The following is a 5917-nucleotide window of genomic DNA, read 5'->3' on the forward strand; positions in this document are numbered from 1 at the left end:
CTCTAAAAAAATGAGAACCATAAATACAAGTTACATTTAATTTTCATTTATTTCATGCACACATACACAGTCACATTTAAAGTTTCATTTCCTGGATTTAAGGGCACACACGATGCAGTCTCTTCTATATACAGAGTTTCATTTTCTAGATTTGCTCTGGCTCTTTTGTTCATTTGTTGATTTTTCCTCTATTTTGTTTTTAAAAATATTTTCAATATACCCACCATATTTTGAAGCAGAAGGAATGAAACACTTTACTACGCAAAATGCTATCATACCTATAAAGAAAAAAAGATGTGTTTTCTAATCTTCATCACACAACATTTTTAAGCATTACAAGAACACCAAGAGGCAGAAACGGTGTGACTGTATTATGCTAATGATATGTCTTTGTCAATGAAGCACACTGCACGAGGGAAACACAATTAAAACTCATTTAGTTCATCTTGTAACAAGTTTGTGATAAAAAGCTTGTAAGAAAAGCTTTTATTTCGTGCTTGCTGATACATTAGGTAGTAATTCATTCATTGGAGAAATTTTGTTTTGCATAGTGGAAAGAACAAATGTTCCACTATTATAGTACGTTAACTACATATTAAATAGGACACTAACATCAGGTCACAGACTCCTTTATGTGTAGGACAAGCAAAATTAATTTCAAAAAGCTATTCTAGACTGTAAAAAAAATTATTTAAAAAGCCAGATACTCTCTGTTTTAAGATGAGGAGGGAAGATAATGTGTTTTGCTTCCTTAAGAAGGAAGCCCATTTGCCCCAGTACTAAGACAAAAGTTAAATGAGGCCACATAACTTAAGCTGTTGCTTGTATCTTCTAAGATAACACTTCAAGTAGAAATTCATTTTGCTCATTCTCCACGTTCCCCCATAACACCCACTGGTAACAAAACATCAAAACCAAAGCTGAACATCTACCCTAAAGCAGGTAACAGGATAAAAATATTTATTGGTATTTTAGATACACTCATTCAGACTCCAAAACAGCACTCACTTGCTTATCCCCCTCTACATGTAGAGCTAAGCCACATCCAGCTGGCTGGTCACACACATTACTTAGCACATTTGGCAGAACAGGTAATTCTTGTAACAAATAAAGCCTCAGGCACTTAATTCTTATTCTTAGTAGTTTTACTCTCTTCAATAGCAGGGAGAGACCTTCTTTTAGTGGACTAATACTGCGGTGGTGGCACCACAATTGAAGCAGTGGATATAAGGTACTGGGACAAGTGGAAGATATGATTTTAATCCAAGACTGTACAACCCAAAAGAACACCAAAGCAACAAACAATAATTGGTGGGATGACTACTGATGACACGAAATCCCATTAAACACCATTTGCTGTATCAGAACTGAGACCCTGCTTGCCTTTTTTTTTTTTCAAAAAGGCATTTAAGGTGATCAGATAAATTGGCAGAATGACCTGGTTTGTCATTATTAGGTACAGAAGATATTAAGAAATATTAAGACATCTTGCAGATTTAATTAACATGGCAGCTCCTTCAAAGGATGACACGTCCCACTAGCCTGTCTCCTAGAACCCTGAATGGGTCAAGAAAAATGAACAGGAACAGACTGCCAGCTTCACCTTTCAGAAGGATTAAGCCTCCCATCTCAAAAAGAGGAGATGTATTAATTGGGCAGGATAAATCCTTCATTTTCATCAGACTAAAATACAAACAGCAATCGCCGTATCTAAGTTTAGAACCTTACAGCATTGTTTGCTAATCAGAAATAGGTGAGAGGAGAAAGATTAAGTCTGCAGATGGAGTCTTAGCTTATGAGTTCTTTTGGTGTCAGGAACTTCAGAGCCGCCACTGAAGGTGAATTTACACAGGTTATCCCATCAAACCAGCAGCTCCAGAACATTGCACAGTTGTAACTTGACAGTATCAATGTGGAAAAGAGGCACGAGCACTCTTCCTCATGGTGCAACACCTTTGGTCAATATGGTCAAATAAATAAAAATGTTTAAGTGTAGAAAAGCAAAAAGTGTCAGTTATGTCCCTAATCAGTCTGCACGTAGTGTTGATCCCACCACCACCAAAAGAAGGTGCGACTGAAACTTGGCTGAGAGATAACTGGCTATACTGAATAGAGGTATGGAAAGTCAGAAGCTTGGGGCTGTTTATTTAAAAGAAAACTAGGACCAAAAAAAATTACTCAAGATAACTTGTAGTCTACTCTTGCAATGTATGAAGGGGAGACCTTTCTATGAAGTTGAAAATCAAAACCAAGAATAGAAAAACCCCACGCCAACACCACACACAAACACCTTCCCCAACCATCCTAAAATGGTGCCACAACCCATCAAGTCTGGCTCAAGTCAAGTTTAACACATCCACAGTGACACTGAACTCTACATTTTTAACCTTTAAAAGCACGACAGCTTGGGTATCTTCAGGAGAGTCTCACCAAGTTCAGAAAAAACATTAGTAGCGGTAATTCTGTAACAGTTCACCTACTTCAAAGTTTTCACTAGATGATGAGTGACAGGAACTGGGAGAGCAATTCCTACAATTCCAGAGCAAGTATCTCAAGTTTAGAAACACCCTTTTCTTCACAGGGCTGTTTTCACATGAGAAATCCCCCAGCTGCATCTCTCTCACGCTAATGCCAATTTTAAGTCTTAAAAATTAGCAGTTGCTAGCAATCCAGCAAAAAGCAAAGCAAAACAAGAGCAATTGTTTGTCTGTCAGACAGTTTGGACAATGAAATTTTGACTAGTTTCACTTATTTTGTTTCTGTACACTAGGAACAAAGCTGCATTGTTTGAAACAGGAACAAAAGGAATTCTGAACTTCTAGAATTTTTACATTAAAAAAATCACTGAATACATAACACCAATTTTAGGCTCTGTAAAACTTCCAAGCACCACTGCTGCCCTCCTCCCACCCTCTAATTTCTCCTTTCTTCCCATATAGTTTTATTTTAGTAAGGAAATTAAATAAGGAAAAAAAAAACCCAACAAAACAAACAAAACCACCACACAGGAAAAGCTGCATCGCGATAGCTTAGTTTATTTTCTGTGACATATGCTAGTCAAGCCTAAAATGTTATCAAGCTGCAACAGCTCCATAATCTCCCAAGGTAGGAGGCTCCTTAGTTAACACAAGTGAAAAGCGACTTTATCAAGCTCTGCAGCTCAGCTTTGGCAATACTATATAAGGACCTGTTTGCCACATCTTAAAAATCTCCCAAAGAAAATACTTATAAAAAAAGTTGTGAATATTACAAGCTGTTCCCTGAGCATTTCACCACTTGAAGAACTGTTCTGAGCGCGCAGAATCTCGCAGACAAGGTTGTCTATGTTTAGTCAGGCTGTCCAATGTCACCGAGCAAAAATCAATCTGTTAAGTAAAACTAAAATAAAAAAAATAAATTTAAAAAATAAAATTTCAACAGAAGTAACACAATTATTTTATTTGTATGAAGAAAAAAATATAGACTGCTGCCCTTTCAAGAAGGGCTATCAAAACACACCAAGAATTTTTATAAGGTGCTCTTCTCCTGAAGAAAATAGCCTAAAACTTTCATAAAAAGACAGTTTTTGCTACCACTGCACATTATGAAAATAATTTCTGATTTAAAGACACAAAACCAGAATGCCATGTTTAATATTGTGTCATGTATCCATGCCAACCTGGCTCTCTCCCTCCCTCCATTTTAGCTTTGGTACAAAGAAGCAAAAACAAAACAACAAAAAAAAAGAGATTCTAAAACACATGTCGAGCAACCTGCTCTCCATTTCCCCCCCGAAAAATAATGGTAGAACCCTCAGCAATGAAAAGGCTTCTGATTTTCAGGTCTGTGAGTTACATGTTGTAACATTATATACCTAAAGTGCTTATTTAAAAACCAGAATGTACTGTAGTGTCACAACTGAGCCCCAAATCAAACATCCCAGGCACAGCAAACCCTTCGGACAACTGGCCTCTGCGGGTGCCCAACCTGCAAGTTTTGATTTTAACGCCTGGCCTGGGCCACTGATGGAGTTGGGCATTTTCTTGTTCTCCTTTCAGCAGAAGGGTTTTTCCCCGTGGCTTTCTGAGGAATATGTCACTTGAACAATACTGGAAACCATTGAAAATATGACACAAATTCTGAAGTGGTAGAAAAAAGCCAGCTATATCCCCAAACTCTCTTGCTGTCTAAACTGTGACTTTAATTACCAACCTAAAAATGTCACAGCTCCATTTGCAGCCTCTCACAACTCAGGTGTAAGGGCTGCCACCCCCAACCCCACACAACAGGATTCTCTGGATATCCAGGTGGGTTTCACTCATCTCACAGCCTCTGGCTTCAGAAGCCAACCTGGCTAACAATAAAAACCAAAACAACAAAACACACCAGCCCAGTCCCTTCTGGTCCTTTCCAAGTTGCCATCCAATCAAAGATTAAAACTCACCCATGTTTACATGCTTTAACCTCACGCCATCCAGTCAAAGAGTAAAACGCTAATTACCAAACTCACCCATGTTTACATGCTTTAACCTCAAGACCAGTAGTTTTAAATGTACAAAGTTAATTTCTGATTTTTATGAAAACAATTCCAATCCTGTAAAAAACATACCAGTTTTCAAACACTAGTTACCTCTCTAAAACCAAAGCTTGCCAAGGACATGACGTTCAGTCCAGGATACTGTAGGATTCAACTCCACCTCAAAGCTCTACCATGACTGTTTAATGAAATTTACAGTAGTTAGGATATTCCATTTGAAAACATGAAATTCAGACATTTTTAAATCACAGAATGTTGGGGATTGGAAGGGACCTCAAAAGATCATCTAGTTAAATGTCAAGGAACTAAACAATGCAATGACTTGGCATGAAATCAGCTTTCAGACTAAATGGCTGGAGGTGATAATTTAGCCAGTAGTGAAAGTTTTTAAGAAGTAAAAATCCAGAAGAGATAAGAGCAGTACCTGAGCACTAGAACCCTGCCTCAGTTTTGCCCTGGGAGTCAGTTCTAGGTGCAACCTCAAGGCACAAGAAATCGATTAACCTTATCTGCTACCTACTTCAATAGCTTTTAGAGCAACTATCAGCCAGTTCTGACACCAAAGACCTTGTCTGGACAGCAAGACAAACTGCCCACATTTTATTTTTAACGACTAAGATTGCATTAAAATATAACATATCATCCCAGTAAGGAAGATATAGAAAAATAATCCAAATAATGTGCTGTTATACAACTTCTGCTATTGAAAATTCTTCAAAAGTCTTCGCTTTACCTCCTCAACTTGACTTTTTTAACTTAGGGGGGGAAAAAAAAAAAAGCTTGCACAACATTCATGTATGTATTTAAAACATTTAAATCACATAACCTATGTACTCCAGAGCCAGTCTATCACAGAGTTAGTTCTTAACTCCAGAACAGGTAAAAAAACCCCCCAAAACCCCAACAAAATAAGAAATCAACAAAAAGAAATTATTAGCATGAACAAACAACACAATCTGAAGTTATTTAATACATCAATTCAGCCTTTTTTTTTTTTTTTTAATTTAAACAATTGGCCTCATCTTTAAGAGCTATCAAACATCTAAAACCAGCCTATGAGTACCTGGCAAAAAAAAGTACAAGAGTTCTAATTTATACCTTCAAACACTGTGGAACCTGGTCAGCAAAAAATAATAATGAAACAAGCGAAAAGCAAAAAAGAAATGAGAAAAAACCCACAAGGCCTCTTCCCTTTCGGAGTGTAAGGGCATTTTTATGTTAAACAATTACTCACCCTAGCAACCTCTGTTTGAGGTGCGCTCGTTAAGAGTCACTGGACTTTGAGGCCGGGTCTTGTCGCTACGTTCAGCTCCCCGGGAGCTGCGGGGCCCCCGGAGGGCCGGGCCGGAGGAAGGGAGGGAGGTAGGGAGGGTCCCCCCCGGCTCCAGCCTCGCCACCTTC

Source organism: Antrostomus carolinensis, unplaced genomic scaffold, assembly GCF_000700745.2.
Source record: "Antrostomus carolinensis isolate BGI_N321 unplaced genomic scaffold, ASM70074v2 scaffold27996, whole genome shotgun sequence".
Lineage (NCBI taxonomy): Eukaryota > Metazoa > Chordata > Aves > Caprimulgiformes > Caprimulgidae > Antrostomus > Antrostomus carolinensis.